Source organism: Bidens hawaiensis, unplaced genomic scaffold (genome assembly GCF_021521415.1).
Source record: "Bidens hawaiensis isolate Kalapana, Puna unplaced genomic scaffold, B.hawaiensis_p1.1 tig00048986_1, whole genome shotgun sequence".
Classification (NCBI taxonomy): domain Eukaryota; kingdom Viridiplantae; phylum Streptophyta; class Magnoliopsida; order Asterales; family Asteraceae; genus Bidens; species Bidens hawaiensis.
In genome coordinates, this window is record NW_027498764.1 from 102,738 (window position 1) to 122,569 (window position 19,832).

A 19,832-nucleotide genomic window follows, 5' to 3' on the forward strand; every position below is an offset into this window, starting at 1 on the left:
ACGCCGTGAACTGATCTCTCCGTCACGGAAGGAGCACATAACATCGATGCCACAATGTTATGCCCGTGGGACACTCCACGGGAAACGAGTGCTTAGGGTAACAGAGTACAAATAATCTGAGTTATACAATAACAATTCATATCTTAATAAATAACGGAACATGCGATAACGAGTACAATTCAATAATAAATATATCGCATGCTAACAAGTCAAATAACAAATCATAATCTGAACATAAATCGAACGGACGGTCAAATGAATCGAGGCGTTAAAGACGTTAGGAGTTCCAAAGGTATATAATATCAACGGGTTTATAATAATCGAATATGATATAACAATAAGGAGGGGGGTAGGATCCGTACCTTGATTGTTGATTAGTTATCTTACAGAGATATGTAATATAAATGATGCTCTTTTAAATCAACCTACATTGTATACATATAGCTCATAAGTTCGGGTACAGTTTAACAAGTTAAAGTCGAATTTTATCTTATGTATATATAGAAAGATATAGTCATTTTATTAAGAATTTAAGTATTATTTAACGAGGTCAATGTCTCTTATATATATATTTTAACGAATATTATTCAAATGTAAAAAGAAAATATGATCATGGATAAATATCAAACAAGGTTTTAAAAAAATTAGTTTGTCATGGGTGGGGGTTGAACTCGTGACTAGCAATTTATTTTTTTGAAACAGTTAAACAAATCAGTTAAAGGAGCTGTTAAGCAATTAAAAAAAATGATTGCTGCCTACGGGTTTCAAACATGCATCTGTACTATTGCAATCCAACAATTTAACCAACAGACCAACAACTGAGAATCTTAAAAAGAAAATAACTGACAATTTAACCAACAGACCAACAACTGTTAGTTATATACTTAAAGTGAGCTGAGAATCTTAAAAAGAAAATAGATGCAGCAAGGGGTTTCGAATCCTGGACCTACAGTTTAAAACTGAAACATCTTATCCAGTGGAGCTTATGAGTTTCCATGTTTACTATTCTGATTTAATTCCTTTATTCACAATTTTTGTTTTATCATCTTTAACATGCTAACTCATCATAACATAAGCTACATGGCCATATTGTAAACCTTTTTGTTTTATGTCATGAATCATGTTTAAACTTATCTAGATGATTTATATAGGTTCACGTTCGGGTTACCTTGGTTGGACTCGCGATACGGTGGCAAAGATACTTCCCGAAAAGACGCGAACGGTGACGGCGGTGATGCTTTCAAACAACCGATGGTTCTCCGATCGTTGGTGGTGGTAAACGGAAAATGTAAGCAAGTAGCGGCGACTTAGCTCGCGGGTTGAAGGTTTGGATGAGGATTCGAGAGTGTAGAGACGATGACGGGTGGTTACGTTGAGTGGTTTTTGCGGTGGTGGCCGACGTTTTGGTGTTTAACAAGTACGGTGGGTATGTTGGGTGTTCCGATGGTGGTAGAGATCGCCGGATAGACCTGCAACTTCCCGGAATTGTTTTGGAAATGGCGGATGTAATGTACGGGGTTGCAACTGAGGGTGCGGGAGAAATGGTTAGGGGTGGAGAAAGGTGATGGTGATTTCGGTTTGGTGTTTCGCGAATACTAGTGACGATCTTATTAGGGGCCGAAAGCAATTTCGGTACAAGTTAGGGATGGAAAGTGAGGATGATGAACACCCATCTTATTTATTTATAGTGAAGATATGAAGTTTCAGGTAGAAGTTCAAATTTTGATTTATTATTAATATATACTGAGTTTGCCTATAACAGTTTGCACAGTATCTTTGTTTGACAAATTTATACGTCATATTTTCAAACCATCATTTTTGCGTAGATGTTTCAAACAAATCTCATCCACCTCAATTATTGAGATTTAGTCAGACTACAATTATTTGTTTGAAGCCTTTCAATATACATTTGTTATTGGTATATTTATTTATATTTTGTCTTTCCCTTATTGAATCTTGTTAATAAGATGTTTCACATTCAAACATCCGTTTTTGCGTATTGGTGGTTCGTTCAAAATGATATATCTAGCCACACATGTTTACATGTATCGTTACTTTAAAATAACACAAAATATTTATTACTTTTGTTTTCTAAATATTTAAAACAAGTTTTGAATATCAAGGGTTATTTCAGTTATCATTTCCTTTCCTCTAATTTCCTTCAAACTCAAGAACCACCTAACTAAAAAATTTTCTTCCCTCCCATTCCCTTTCTTATCCTTTCCTCTCCTTTCCTTTTCTTTCCTTGGTTAAAAAACTCAAGAACAAGGCGTTACGGTAACTTACGTCTAATTAGATCTTATGGTATGATTTCTATTTATCAATTTACATTTTCTTGGCTTAAATCTTTATAGATTCTTTTATGTAAGGTCTCTAGATCCTTAATTTGTTTTTACAAAGATATTCTATCCTTAAAGCTTTTTCTTAAGAGTATTTCTTAAAACTATTCATGGACTTAAACTATAACATGTATGATTTTAGAATAATAAACAACACTTAAATAGTTAAAAGCTTAAGTTGTTATTATTAAGTCACCCGGACTCACCATAATCCTTTACCCGGATTTCACCATTCAAAAAATGGACCATCCACCCGGGTTAAGCATGTGTTGCTAATTGTTCATCAAAGTGCAGGAAAATAAAGACAGTGGCATCAAAGGCTTCATCCCCACAAATAGAGGATCCCTCCACCTTTGCTACCCCTAAAAATTGTCATAAGGATCATAGATCCTTTACCCTAATTACTATTTTCTTAAGTACACAACAAGAATATCCATAAAAACATCAGCAAATTAAAAAAAACGGGCTCGGGTCTTGTCTATTTTATCCTTCATTGCCCGCCTTAGCAGCTTTCTCTTCAACTGTTGCATCCTTTCCTTCATCCATCTCACCCGCATCCTTGGTACCCCGCTAGTCCCAGCTTCACCTTCATTCGCAACCTTATTCTCTTCAGCTATAGCCTCCTCTTTCTCTACCAAGCCCAGCCTTGCCATGGATTTCTTCCATTCCTCCACATCCTAGTTGGCTTTGTCAAAAGAGGGATCGTTAGCATCAGCCACAAACTGGATCCTTGCTTGCAGGATCAACTTGGCCACAGACATCTTTGCTTCATCAGTAGCCGCATTGATCCCATCCAATCTTCATTTCCATGGAAATAAGTTGGGAGTCTGCTTGTTTCTTCTCCTTTGTAAGCTTGGCAATCGAACTTATCCTTGGCGGCAGCAGTAAGAGTCCTCATCCCTGACAAAGTGTCCTCGAGGTCCTTAATGATTGATCCATAGTAGGAACAGAGACCTTGAACACCCTACAAACCACAAGCCCGGGACCAACAACAATTGTTTAGCAAGGATAGTAAGTAGAATAAAGGATCCTTACCTGAGTAAGCGCCTGGGAAACTTCTTCATGGAGTTGCTTCTCAACTTCGTGAACCTCAGCTTGGGGCTCGGGTATCTTCCTCTTCTTCACAGATTGAGCCTTAACCCTGGTAGTAACTGTATGAGGACTAGGAGCCGGAGTAGACTTGGAAGGTTCCTTCTTGACTGCTCTTAGAGAAATCAAATGATTGATATCATCAAACAGGAACTGGGCTGCAGGCTTAATACTAGACTTGGGCATGTCTTGAAAAAAACAAAACATATAAGTTTTCATTTTTTATTACAAAATCAATATACTTATCTCTATAATATTACTTACTTGACATGTTACTGCGAATGGAGAGATTTGTCTGATCATCTGTATGAATCAGAATCAGGGATCCAAATTTTAAAGGTACGACTTATGGGGATCAGTGCAAGAAAAGCAGCTGCTCTCTTTTTGGTTCCTTGAAGATCAGCCAACCGTGCGAAGTTGTCAACTGCATAAAAGTGAAGCAAATCAGCATTATAATTTCAACCTTTATCAAAAAACTTACAAAATTATAAAGCCTACCCCGCATAATCCACCTAGTTGGAAGTATATTCCAATTTGGAATTGAATCCCGTCTAACGAAGAAAAATTGGCTTTTCCAATAAGAGCCATTTTGGGTAACTTTGTCAAGTGGGGTTGGTTGATGAGAAATTTAAACAAGAATAAGCTGGAACCATGAGTGTACAGAGAATACAGGTATGAAAGTTCAGAAAGTCCGAAGTCTAGGTCATGGTCAGCAATAATTTCTTCAAGGGTCAACAAAGTTCGCCAAATCATTGGCATCGCCTGGATGTAGCTAATACCAGTAAGGGTGAAACATCGTTGGGTAAAATCGGGGAATGGATATGAATAACCAAGCAAGAAAGGGCAGGCTGGAAAGCAAACCCAGATTTTAGATTATATGACGCTTGGTGTAGAAGAGTCATATGGCCTGAATATGGTGCCGGAAGGAAACAAGGGTACAGGCTGTTCTATTTCGGGGTCGATGAATTTACAGATCTCCGATAAGGGGTTTTGTAACAAGTTTGACTCTTCAACTCCTCGTCCATGTGGCTGGCTGAATTTGAAAGACGGCTATCGCTAGACATCAGATAAATAGGAAAGCAAAATAAATAGTGAAAAGGAGAAAGGATTACCTGATCTATGGTGGAGAGTAGATGAGTAATTTCAGGAATGAAGAGTATAAGAAGGAAATAGGGTTTATCTTTAATCCCTAGTCATTTTCGTTTTAAACCCTATATGTGTTCTTTCATCTGTTTTTGCAGGATGTTTGAAATTCAAAAAGCCAGTTGTTATCCACTTGCAACCGTCATTTTGGGGGCAATTGTTAAGCCATGAATAATCAGTACTGAGGATATGTTATTCTTGGGGACGTGTCTGGATCATGTAACATCCCGAAATTTCAAGATAATATTAATTATATTACTTAATAATAGAGGGAAAGTTTACTCGGGTTAGCAGGAAATAAATAACAGAATAGGAGTTGGTATGAATCGGGCTAGTGTTGGGTAATGGATGCGGGTTGTGGACTTGGATTATTTGAGATGGGTTAAATGAGAATGGGATTTAAGGGATATAAATATCCCCTTAACCCAAAATATCTTCATTCTCACCCTACACCCTAAAACTCCTAACACACACATACACACACCTTCTAACCGATCAAGATTCGAAGCCGAGACCCGAGATTTTGTTGATAGATCTGAGTTGGTAAGGTAAGAACAAATCCAACAAAGCTAATATTACTGAAAATGGTTAGGATTGGATGGGTTAACCGGACCCGAAACCCAAACTGCCCAAATCGGACCCCTAAAACGTCGATTTTAGGCCGATTTGATGGTTGGGATTTGTAGGCGCCGATCATACGATTCCGTGGGTACCAAAATCGAGTTATTTGGCTAAGAAACGAAGGAGTTATGGGCAAACAGATCTGCAGCGCGATAACTTCGCCTGCAAGATTAAGTTCGCCTGATGAACTTCGCCTTCAAGCGTAACTTCGCCTTCAAGCGTAACTTCGCTTAAGGATAACTTCGCCTAGGGCCACGTTCGCCTAAGGATAACCTCGCCTACGGCCAAGTTCGCCTAAGGATAACTTCGCCTGAAGCCAAGTTCGCCTAAGGTTTAACTTCGCCTGAAGCCAAGTTCGCCTAAGGTTTAACTTCGCCTGAAGCTAAGTTCGCCTAAGGATAACTTCGCCTGAAGCCAAGTTCGCCTAAGGTTTAACTTCGCCTGAAGCTAAGTTCGCCCGAGGGTTAACTTCGCCTAAAGCCAAGTTCGTTTAGAAAATAAATTAAAAGCGATAAGTTAAAGTAAGCTAATACTAGGCCACCAGATTAGATCAGACGAGTATTGATACGTGTAACTTGTACAGTCAGCCGAGCTCAGTTAAAGAAGGGATTTACAGCTATCAGAAGAAAGAAGCAGAGTTCAGGTGAGTTTCTAGCCCCATTTATGTGTTATGTTTTCGGGGCTGTGTGCATACTCAATATGTTTGTTAATACGCTTATCCTAAGAGATAAGTGTATGCTTATGTGGATAATGTGAAATGTATGAATGATTGCATGACGGTACGTGAACGATCTTCGGATATTGCACGTACTGTCAGGATGTAAATAAAGATATTAATATTGTATGTAATGTGAGGATGATGTATAAACATTATGAATGGAAGCTTGTCGGTACGTGAACGATCTTCGGATATTGCACGTACTGTCAGGTTGTAACGTTATGAATATGGTAAGTATGATATGTATGTTTATGTGTATGAACGTAATAAAGTTAATAAAAGAAGGAAATGACGGTTGTATGGTTGTATGGTTACGAAAAGGGTACCGAGCCCTAATAATACTCGAGGTATGATGTATGGTTGTATGGTAACGAAGAGGGAATCGAACCCTACTAATATTCGAAAACAAGGGACCAGACCCTTATAATATCTGTGATGTTAGGGACCAGACCCTTATAATATCTGTGATGTTAGGGACCAGACCCTTATAATATCTGTGATGTTAGGGACCAGACCCTTATAATATCTGTGATGTTAGGGACCAGACCCTTATAATATCTGTGATGTTAGGGACCAGACCCTTATAATATCTGTGATGTTAGGGACCAGACCCTTATAATATCTGTGATGTTAGGGACCAGACCCTTATAATATCTGTGATGTTAGGACCAGACCCTTATAATATCTGTGATGTTAGGGACCAGACCCTTACAATATCTGTGATGTTAGGGACCAGACCCTTATAATATCTGTGATGTTAGGGAATCGAACCCTTCTAATATTCGAGAACTAGGGACCAGACCCTTATAATATCTGTGAGGTTATAGGGCGAAAGGCTCTTTAAAACGTATGATTATGAATGTAAAGAAAGTATGTAAGTAAGAAAGAAAGTATGTAAGTAAGAAAGAAAGTATGTAAGTAAGAATGAAGGTATGAGTACTTATGTGTGTATGAAAGAAAGTTATGAGGTTAAGTACGTATGTATGTAATAAGGTATTGTATGGTATTGTATGATTAACTAGAACTCACTTAGCGTAGCTGACTTTTAGGATGCACGCAGGTGAGCTGATTATAGAGTTAGCATGAGGATGACACACGGCATGGATTGAACGGCTGGCATCTGAAGAAAGAAGTAAAGATGTTTTAAATATAAAGTTTTGTGTTATGGTATCAAAGAAAAGATTTAATGTTTTGTAACAAATGATTGATGTTTTATATTCCGCGAAAAGTTTTAATAAACTCTGATTTGAAGAACTGTGTTTATGAGTAAATCCGACGCTAAAGTAGGGCTACCGGGTTCGGGGCCTTACAAGTTGGTATCAGAGCATAAGTTCGAGAGATTTAAGCATCCTACATGCTTAGACTCGAACAGAGAATGGGATTTAAGTAAGAAAAGAAAGAAGATGCCAGTTCAAGAATGCCGTGTGTCGCTCAAGCAAGATCAGTAAAGGTGAAAGGTATGATTAAATGATATATGTTAATGAGAAAGAAAAGATATGAGAATGGTACGGATAGGAATAATTGATTGTTTGAATTGACTAACTGCTTAAGTAGAACCAGCACAAATAGACTCATAAAAGGAAGTGTATAGGACACGGAAAGTAACGTGATCAGCTAATCACAACTGGCCACTGTTATTACCTGTTAGCCTTACCATCCTTGTACTAAATAGTTCCTTGAGTGAGGATGTTTGTGTTTTCCCTTTTAGAATACTAATGGCTGGAGCAAAAAGGTTTGTTGGTAAGGGAGGTCACACTGGACGTCCTCTTGGAATACGCGTTGTCCGAGAACCTTCTGAAGAACTAGTTACTACCACGAAAAAGGATAAAAGTGAAACTTTGCAAGGACCAAGCAGCAATGAAGGGTATCAGCTGGATCCTGTTACTCAATTTGCCATTTCTTACGCTGTAGCTGCTGCAGAGAAGAAATTTCGTACTGACAAGTCTGCCGAAAACCATGCAAGGGCCACTGAGAAGGCAGGAGGAGACGGGAAGAAGGGTGATGATGATAAGGGAGGAGCGAAAGGAACCAAAGGATCTGTAGATGTCGTGGAGTATGCGGGGAAGAAGATACCAAAGGTCGCGGGAAGGGAAACATGCAAAGTGTGCGGGAAGATGCACCTAGGAGAATGCAAGGCTGGTCCAAATCAGTGCTACCGATGTGGGAAGAAGGGACACATAACTCGTGATTGCACCGAGGACCAGAAATGTTATAAGTGTGGTAAGTCGGGTCACTTAGCTAGGGATTGTGGGGGAGCAAGAACGGTGGGGGAAAAGAAGAAAAAGAACCCAACCCCTGAACCAGAGGAAGCCAATGAGGTGGATCCACGCAAAAAGAAGGCAAGGCAAGAGGGGTTCACTGCTTGTGAAAAATGTGGGAAGAGACACCCCGGAGAGTGCAGAAAGGGATTAGGTGTTTGCTACAGGTGTGGAAGAGCAGGACATTCCTCTTGGGAATGTGATGATTACCATAGGTGTCACAACTGTGGAGGACGTGGGCACCTAGCAAGGGATTGCAAGAAGCCAAAGGGAGGACATGAAGGAGAAAAGAGTGCTTGAGGTTTAACAGATTCCTCCGTATGCTTAGAGAAGACATTCAAGAAGGCTAGATGCTAGCCATAAGTATTAAATCAATGTGTAACTTATTGATGACTCGATGCGTGTTGTTTTATGTTGAAATTTAGACTGGTGTTTATTAATTATGGTACGAATTGTCTGAATGCATGTTAGTCATGATAAATTGACGTGTTGTGATAGAGTGTCGACTTAGGCTTTAGCATTAATATGATATAAGACAAAGCCTCTTAAAGATCGAAACGAGACTTGGTACATCGAGGGCCTCATGGACAAGCTACCTTAAATAGCTAATACACATGACCACCATTCGATGACTGCAAAGCCGGAAGTAAGAAGGGTAACACAGAAAACGAAGGCGATTCAATAAAGCGTGTAAATATAAGAAGTTTTCCTTTTATAGGGAATAAGTTAGGTTTCGGGGACGAAACCTCTTTAAGGAGGGAAGACTTGTAACATCCCGAAATTTCAAGATAATATTAATTATATTACTTAATAATAGAGGGAAAGTTTACTCGGGTTAGCAGGAAATAAATAACAGAATAGGAGTTGGTATGAATCGGGCTAGTGTTGGGTAATGGATGCGGGTTGTGGACTTGGATTATTTGAGATGGGTTAAAAGAGAATGGGATTTAAGGGATATAAATATCCCCTAAACCCAAAATATCTTCATTCTCACCCTACACCCTAAAACTCCTAACACACACATACACACACCTTCTAACCGATCAAGATTCGAAGCCGAGACCCGAGATTTTGTTGATAGATCTGAGTTGGTAAGGTAAGAACAAATCCAACAAAGCAAATATTACTGAAAATGGTTAGGATTGGATGGGTTAACCGGACCCGAAACCCAAACTGCCCAAATCGGACCCCTAAAACGTCGATTTTAGGCCGATTTGATGGTTGGGATTTGTAGGCGCCGATCATACGATTCCGTGGGTACCAAAATCGAGTTATTTGGCTAAGAAACGAAGGAGTTATGGGCAAACAGATCTGCAGCGCGATAACTTCGCCTGCAAGATTAAGTTCGCCTGATGAACTTCGCCTTCAAGCGTAACTTCGCCTTCAAGCGTAACTTCGCCTAAGGATAACTTCGCCTAGGGCCAAGTTCGCCTAAGGATAACCTCGCCTACGGCCAAGTTCGCCTAAGGATAACTTCGCCTGAAGCCAAGTTCGCCTAAGGTTTAACTTCGCCTGAAGCCAAGTTCGCCTAAGGTTTAACTTCGCCTGAAGCTAAGTTCGCCTAAGGATAACTTCGCCTGAAGCCAAGTTCGCCTAAGGTTTAACTTCGCCTGAAGCTAAGTTCGCCCGAGGGTTAACTTCGCCTAAAGCCAAGTTCGTTTAGAAAATAAATTAAAAGCGATAAGTTAAAGTAAGCTAATACTAGGCCACCAGATTAGATCAGACGAGTATTGATACGTGTAACTTGTACAGTCAGCCGAGCTCAGTTAAAGAAGGGATTTACAGCTATCAGAAGAAAGAAGCAGAGTTCAGGTGAGTTTCTAGCCCCATTTATGTGTTATGTTTTCGGGGCTGTGTGCATACTCAATATGTTTGTTAATACGCTTATCCTAAGAGATAAGTGTATGCTTATGTGGATAATGTGAAATGTATGAATGATTGCATGACGGTACGTGAACGATCTTCGGATATTGCACGTACTGTCAGGATGTAAATAAAGATATTAATATTGTATGTAATGTGAGGATGATGTATAAACATTATGAATGGAAGCTTGTCGGTACGTGAACGATCTTCGGATATTGCACGTACTGTCAGGTTGTAACGTTATGAATATGGTAAGTATGATATGTATGTTTATGTGTATGAACGTAATAAAGTTAATAAAAGAAGGAAATGACGGTTGTATGGTTGTATGGTTACGAAAAAGGTACCGAGCCCTAATAATACTCGAGGTATGATGTATGGTTGTATGGTAACGAAGAGGGAATCGAACCCTACTAATATTCGAAAACAAGGGACCAGACCCTTATAATATCTGTGATGTTAGGGACCAGACCCTTATAATATCTGTGATGTTAGGGACCAGACCCTTATAATATCTGTGATGTTAGGGACCAGACCCTTATAATATCTGTGATGTTAGGGACCAGACCCTTATAATATCTGTGATGTTAGGGACCAGACCCTTATAATATCTGTGATGTTAGGGACCAGACCCTTATAATATCTGTGATGTTAGGGACCAGACCCTTACAATATCTGTGATGTTAGGGACCAGACCCTTATAATATCTGTGATGTTAGGGAATCGAACCCTTCTAATATTCGAGAACTAGGGACCAGACCCTTATAATATCTGTGAGGTTATAGGGCGAAAGGCTCTTTAAAACGTATGATTATGAATGTAAAGAAAGTATGTAAGTAAGAAAGAAAGTATGTAAGTAAGAAAGAAAGTATGTAAGTAAGAATGAAGGTATGAGTACTTATGTGTGTATGAAAGAAAGTTATGAGGTTAAGTACGTATGTATGTAATAAGGAATTGTATGGTATTGTATGATTAACTAGAACTCACTCAGCGTAGCTGACTTTTAGTATGCACGCAGGTGAGCTGATTATAGAGTTAGCATGAGGATGACACACGGCATGGATTGAACGGCTGGCATCTGAAGAAAGAAGTAAAGATGTTTTAAATATAAAGTTTTGTGTTATGGTATCAAAGAAAAGATTTAATGTTTTGTAACAAATGATTGATGTTTTATATTCCGCGAAAAGTTTTAATAAACTCTGATTTGAAGAACTGTGTTTATGAGTAAATCCGACGCTAAAGTAGGGCTACCGGGTTCGGGGCCTTACAGATCAATTATCCTTCTTAAGAGTGCTAAAGTTATGTCAGGATCAAGAATCCTCAGTAATTGGTGTTACTAACGATTGTTTCTTATGTGTAGGTTAATATTTGATAGGTATAACGGCTGGAAAACCTAGTCTACCTAATTTCTCGCTACTGGACTCATTCAGCACGTGGTCAAAAGGCGTGGACGAAGCTAGTGGGAGAGTGGCGGATTAGTGGGACTTTTAGTTATAGATATTTTTTGTTTACATCGAGTTTATGATCAGCTATGTTATCACTTGTCACTTCGCACACTTTAGCAGTACTCAGAATTCTCTCTAGCAATACACACACACATAGCAGTTATTGTATTACTGATCATAATCTCCAACCCTTGTAACACCCTTTTTTGATTAATAATGAGGTGATAGACGATTTTTCATCACCCGGGGTTTTTGTGCCGGAGATCCAACCAAAATCAAGGGCTTTTCCTCGCAACAAATCACGGTGTTCTTGCTTTCATTCGTTTCATAATTGTTATTATTATCAAGCACTAAACATCACTTTACAAATTTGGTTACATTATCCTTAATCGATTTTTGACCAAAACAAGTTAGATCTATTAAATCCAAAGCTATTAGTTCACTTTTATGAATAATAAAAATATTAATAAATTTCCAAAAAAATATTTAGTAGAGTTACACACGGTTAAAAATATAAAAGCAATAACATAAGAATTTGTAAAAGAAGATACCTGAATTTTTCAAACCTATTTTTCAAACCCGAGTCATAGTTACAAATCCATAATATTCCAGCTAGTATTTAAACTAACAATATAACAAAACATATTTTATCTAATAATATAAAGATAATATGATACTAATTACAAGTAAATTGTAACCCACAACCTTCGTCACATTTATCCAAACAATATAAACTTTGAAATGAATGATTTGTATTGTGAATTCCTTGGACCTGTTTAGCTGCTGCAAATTCGAATTACTTCTAACAAAGGTCAAATTGGGAAAAAAATATATAGTTAGTAACCTACCATCTTGAAAAGAAAAATAACAAACCATGTTTGAATTAAAAGATCTAACTTTTAATTTTAAAATGTCATATTTTGACTTCAAAGTGTCAACATAATATATGCACTTTTTAAAATCCAAAATGCGTCACTGTCTTTCTTTTGCTTGAAGCAAACTTAATACAATTAATACAAAATAATTTTTTGATTTCGGTCAAAACATAATTAAATTCAAAATTTTTATTATTGATAAATCAACAATTATATGTATAAACATGCATAAATTACGCTTCACTTAAAGACCATTAAAAAATTTACGGTTACTATTTTCACCATTATTAGTAACTCTTAATAACATAATAGTGGATTGTAAGAGAATATTTAATTGAAAAAGTTACAATAGTCAAAATAAATGTATGTTAATTTTTATATGGACATAATTTGTGAGAGCAAATCTTAAATTTAAAAGTACTTATATCATGTTGATATATTTCAAGAAAGTTATATACACTTTGAATGATTTCATAAAATTGTTTGTAGGTATATAGAACAATGTTGTAAAAGTAGGATTACAAGGCCGAGTACTCTCCGAGTACTCGCTACAAGGTATGTCGCCGGGACGAGTTTCTGTAAATCCGCCTAGTTACTAAGAATCGGTCAAAGGTGGTCAACATCAGCAAGAATCACATCTTATCGGTGAACTTGGGCCGATTTTGACTCAAAAAAATAAAACATAATTCGTATATCAATAATATTAAAGAACAAGTATCATTATTTTTAATTAATGATTAGTAATTTTAGAATATTTTATTATTTAAAATATATTTCTTTTTTATATTGATATTCACCTATTTTTATTATAAATATTAGTAAACTTATTATATTTGACATATATATAATATCAAAAAACTAATTTTCTTTATATTGACAATGTCCGAGTACTCTCCGAGTACTCCGAGTACACCCAACTCCCCAGTCGACCGCCTAGGGTCCGTTTAGCGACTTTTGCAACCTTGGTTTAGAATATAAAAAGTAGATGTTAGTATACTTAAGGAATGTTGACTATAATTTTAATTAACATTATAACATATAGAATGACTCGACCATATTGAAAAGTATTAATAAAATATAAATTTAACATTTTAACAAAATGTTTTAATACAATATTGACAATTATTTAGACAATGAAAAAAAAAAAGATTTGTAGAAATTGGTAATTTGATTTTGTAGTGTGAATGGGTTGGGTGTTGTTACTTACACCTAATTATTTTGATGGTGATATTAGAGGATATGGTGTTAGAGTTAGCCTTTTAATTTTCTGCACAAATATTAATTACCTTAAAAATAGTAATTTTTTATCACTAAATATAATTTCAGAAGTTTAAAATCTAGTTACCATTTTTTAGTTTGTTGTTTTTTTAAGAATATAACTTATATCCCATGACTTCATTAGTAAGATTTCTTGTTCTTGTTTCTACGCTAAACCTAAATTTCAGTTATAACTTTATTTAAGGAAACTTAATTAAGGAAGATTTGAATTATAATTTATAATCGGAAAATTTTAATGGCCTTACCGGAAAAAAAAATAATGATAATGATCACGGTATCTCCGATTTTTAAAGGAACAACATGAATAACAAAATCACAGGAAAATATAAAACTTAAAATAAATATAAAACCACCATTGTTATAGATATAAAACATCACCGAAAAAACTTACCAGAAGACCATAATAACGTCCACATATCAATTACATCGTCGTTTTTGATTTACAACCTAAACTGATTATAAGAAAATCATATAACAATGAAAATAAATATAAAACGTTAGAGGAAAACATTACCGGAAAAAAATATAATCTTGCCGGAAAAACATATAACAAAATCAGCCATTAGACTATAAAATATAACCTTACCGGAAAACGATTAATACCGATCTAGATTACCGGAATATATGAGAGGATCGAAGAATAAGCCGGAAGATCGAGAAAGAGAGATTAAAATGGTTAGGGTTAAAAATTGTAAGGTTTAAATATAGTGTATTTGATGATTTGACAAGAGTATGAAAGAAAATAGGTGATTTGACATTGATGTGGCAATGATGTGGACATCCTAGAATGATGTCATGTGATAATTGCTCCTTACTTTAATAGTATGTATAAATAACTAAATAAAACAACTCCAGATGCTTACCTACTTATCTAATTATTACTATAAAATAATTTGAAAGTTTGGTGCCGCTAGACCTTTTATTAGTCCAAGTGGCACCACACCGATGGCTGCATCTATTTTTGTGTTTTTTCTATTATTATTTTAGTTCCGATATCATAACGAACGTTACCGAAATTGACCAAATTCCGACTCGCTGCTACAACGCTCAGGACCGACAAAGCTCGGGTTTTACTGACTTTTTTTTACGTAACGAACGTAATCGAAACCAACTGAATTTACATCGACTTACCACAACGTTTGGGACTGACAACATATGTGTTTACCAACGCCCAGCGTTTACCAACTCATTGTCGCAACACCGGGGGCCGCAACGCTCCGGTTTTTACCAACCGAATAAAGTCATTTTAAATATTTTTTTGTATGTTAATTTGACGAATTTATTTTTTTAGTATTTAACGATTGTGGTTTTACCAAAGTTGTTTATACAATAATTAACGAAAGAAACCGACACTAACCGAATTCACGTAGACTCGCCATCATGACGCTTGGGTTTTACCAACGCTCGGGTTTTATTGACCGAACAAAAATCATTATAATTTTTTTTATTATTTATATGTTAATTTGACCAGTTTATTTTTTGTTATAATTCTGGTATCGTTACGAACGTAATCGCTATCAACTAAAATTTTTTATATTTTAATTTAGTGTCGGTATCTTAACAAACCTAACCCATACCAAACAAATCCGTATTTCAAAACGCAACAGGACAGGACGGGTATATAAACATACCTCAACTTTCGCGGCGCAGGGTAAAAACTAGTTTAGTAATAATTTTAAGACTAAAAATGAATGAATTTATTTATTTAAAAGCTTACTTATTTAACATGGGCCAAGTCAGAGGCCGAAACTCACTTTTTAACGGGCTGATTTGTTAGACCCAAGTCTCTTGAGACAAAGTGGGCATATATATATATATATATATATATATATATATATATATATATATATATATATAAACGAAAACATAAAAATCCTACGTGTCACGATGTGGTCGCTCCTTCTTTTTTTGGAGTCACTAGATTTGTTTGATTTTTAAATGAAGTCTTCTCATGCATTTGACCCAAATTCACAGGTATGGGTCTTATCAAACCCAGATTTTCTTAAACGGGTTATAACATCTCATTAAATTTAAACCAATCTCACCAAATATTTGATATAAAAATCCTATAAAGTAGGGACATACTAAAAATTAATATCTTATTTATTTAAAAAATATATATATATATATTATTTATAATTAAAAAATCAATTTTATAGTAAAAATAAACGGGTCTTGAGTCTTATCAAACTCATATAGCTTTTAAACCGGGTTATAACATCTCATTTATCTGTGAAACAATTTATCATCAAACCATAAGTATATTATTAACTTTCATACAATAAAAAAATAAATATTCAAAAAATAAATAAATATTAGAAACAAATAATATAAAACAACCCCCGTAATACACGAAAACATAAAAATCCTACATGTCGCGATATGGTCGCTCCCCTTTTTTTTTGGAGTAATCAGATTTGTTTGATTTTTAAATGAATGCTTCTCATTCATTTGACCCAAATTCATGGATTCGGTTCTTACCAAACCCAGATATTCCTTAAACGGGTTATAACATCTCATTAAATTAAAAATTATTCTCACCAAATTATTGATGTGAAAATCCTATAAAATATGATATACTAAAAATTATTATATGGGTTTTTTTAAAAAAAATTATTATTTATAATTACGAAACGATTTTATAGTAAAAAAAATAAGTGAGTCTTACCAAACTCAGATATTTTAAACCGAGTTATAATATCTTAGTTATTTGTAAAACCTTTTTATCATCAAACTCTAAGTATATTATAAATTTTATTATAATAAATAAAATTAAACCCAAAAAAAGTATATAAATATTTAAAACGAGTAATGTAAACAGCCCCGTAATACGGGGGGATAAAAACCAATATATATATATATATATTGGTTTTTATCCCCCCGTATTACGGGGCTGTTTACATTATATATATATAACAGAGAAAGCAGCAATTGACGTTTTAAGGTTTAGAGTTCATCATTCATCATTTACGCCTCTGTTCTTCGGTTGATAATTAGCTAGCAAGGTCAGCTACTTATTTGCCTGCCTTTGGTTTTCATTGATCCATGTATGCACTTCTATTAATATTAATCTTGCTTTTGCACATCGTTAATCTTGGGTTTTAGAAACTTAGTGTTCTGTCTAATTGTATTGTTGCTGAAAGTTCATCCTTTTAGGGTTTTCGTTGATTATGAATAAGAACACATTAGGGTTAATGGCAAGTTTGTTTGTTTGTTATTAAAAATTATCTAATATTATATATACATGTTTGATAACATTGTTTCCGAGGTTAATTACATGTTTGGAACATGTAGTATTTTTTTAAAAGCTAAAAGAAAAGAAATCGAACTAGTAACCGCAAACTATATATGAAAAATGCAAACCATGTCATTTCTAATCATGCAGTTTTAATTTATTTGGACTAATTAGTTTAATAACTTATTAAGTTGGTTATTGTTTAACTGTAAGAGCTTACTAAATGGCTATAAAAAGCCTACTTCTAAGTTGTTGGACGTTACCCGAAGATCTTGATATGGATGCTTCTGATTCTGACCCAGAAATCGAATCCCAATCCGACCTAGAATCAGAATCTGAATCCGAAGGTGACGAGGACATTAAACTAACTGAGCCATCAAAAACGCCATATACAACAAAGAAGCTATACTTGACAAACTCGGGGACATAAGCTGGCCCGAGGATGTTGACTGGTTACACAAACTATCACTTGACATTGACCAAGACCAAAAAGTAGACGTTAACGATGACCTGGCACGTGAGCTCGCGTTCTACACACAAGCTCTTGAAGGCACCCGCCAAGCTTATAAAAAAATCCAACCTATGGGCCTCCCGTTTCTTCGCCTTACTGATTATTATGCTGAAATGGTGAAAACCGACACGCACATGGAGAAGATTAAAGGACAGCTTTTATCTGAGAAGAGAAGAATTGAAGAGGCTGAAGAAAGAATAAAGGCCCGGGAGAATAAGAAGAAGGCCAAAGAAGTGCAAGACGAGAAACAAAAAGAACGGGCCAAAACGAAGAAAGAAGAAATAGAGTCGGTTAAGAAAAGTAGGTTTGCGGTGGTGACAAGGATGGTGATATGGGTTTATCGTTTGAAAGTGGAAAAGAGTCTGACAAGTCTAAGAAGAACAAACGGGCCGGGGTGAACCCTTGGGACCGGTTGAGTGGAAAGGAAAAAATAGGTGGTGGGAAGGACCGTAAGGGGGGGGGGGGGCATAAACAATAAGAGGAAAAACGGGGATTCAAAGTATGGGTTTGGTGGGAAACAGGGCGGGAAGAAGCAGAATACTGTAGAGACTACTAATGATTTTAAAGGGTTTAAGAAGAGTGATTCTTTCGGGAACAAGAAAAGAAATAAGTGATCATCATCATAAGGTCATCAGTTTTGGTTCTTTAAGGTCAGATTGTTGTTTTGATTGAATATTAAGTTTAAAATCAACGTTTGTTTCATTCCTGTAGCTTTAGTTTTAGTATTATGAATGTTTTGAGCCTCCAGATATTCTATATGAAAACTTTTATTTACTGCAGCGTGTTCTTTTGGCTTTTGAACTTTTATTGGTTTGTAGATTGTTATATAACATGTCATTATTTGATGGCCAATCAACCCAATCATGTTATTGCATCTTATGAGATTTCTTAGGCTTGGTAGACACAACTGGTTATGATATGGCAAGAGAAGTAGGTTTTCTATTGATGTTAAAAACTAGAGGTTGCAATATGGGTGGACGGTAACGGGGTCATTTTGGTTGTAGTTGAATTGTTTTTTTTTGTACAGGTCAGAATATGATCATAGAGCACTACCGTGGTACAAATAGACGTTGCTAATCGCTTTCCAAGGTTAACGCAAAGATATTTGAATTATTCTTGTGTACTCGATAAGAAATCAATGGTAAAGATGAATATAGCATATGATCCGAGAGTTTGAAAAATATCGTATAATGTTGATTAGAGTTAACCCCTGTTTTGAGATAACTGTTTTAAAATTTTGTTGGATATTTTATTTGATAAAACATATAGTTTAAATTTAAAAATGAACTTTAATATACATGTAGCATACATATAAATAGATTAACAGTTAACCAAATTTGTTTATCAATAACTAATCTGTCAAATAACATGAGATTACTATTTTGTTGCATGCTTGAACCCTAGGTGTGATTCTGTTCTCGTTAACTGTTTAACTCGTTTAAGTGTTTGTTATTTCCAAACAAAACTTGCTAGTGCGATCAGCACTCGAAAAAACTTCATAAGTTTTTCTTTATAATTGTTTTGTAAATATAACTAAATAAACGAACAAATGTATGGTGTTGACCACATGCTCCTCTGGATTCGATACCTAACTTACTCTGGCTATTGGTAAAATTAGGTTTTTGCATGATCGGTACAACACGGTCATGTGCCATGCAATTGAGGGAAAATTGGTCATTCTATTTATTTATAAAAAAAACATTTTAATGATAACAATTATATTTATACTCACTCTTTCAAAGACTCATCACCCCCTCTCTGTCATACCACGACCAAAGGCGGAACATGTCAGGGCATAACATATTGATTAGACAGTAGCCCAAACGACACTAATTAAAGTGACAATAATTATTTAATTCATTAATATCAAAACAAGTACACAATTATAATAATCTAAACAATTACATCATATTTATTGTTTGGATAAATATTTTCATTTTGATCAATGTAAATTACTTGTACCTGTAGTATGTATAAAAATAGAGTTTGTTAACACGAATGTTAGTGAGAATAAATAAGTTTTAGTTGAGATACATATATAGATAAAAACCACAATTCATATGTTAATGTTGAGCATCACAACTCCCATGAAAAATGTAAATAACTAAATAGATGTGGACCCGTCCCTATTGATACGAAATCAAAGCATTTGAGTAAGTGTATGATCATACTAGATGAGGATGAGATACCAACCATCAAACATAAAATAAACAATTAAGAACATAGAGCATTATCATAGAGCATGCAATAATCACACATAAACATATATTGAATTGTGTTATGAATAGATGAATAAATAAAAATGAGTAATTTAAATAGGGTATACATTCCACCCCCAAAATTTAAAAGATGAAAAGGGGGATATGTAAACTCACCTAAACGAGTGGATTAACGAAAATGAGATAGAGATAAAATATTAAGGTAGAAATGGTCGAGCTCTTCGGGACACTTCAA

General features: G+C 35.5%; 1 pseudogene; it reads left to right on the forward strand.

Moving 5' to 3' along the window:
- The first annotated feature begins 17,130 nt into the window (after positions 1-17,130).
- LOC143597759 (putative rRNA-processing protein EBP2 homolog pseudogene) lies at positions 17,131-18,147 on the forward strand (annotated as a pseudogene).
- Positions 18,148-19,832: the final 1,685 nt, after the last annotated feature.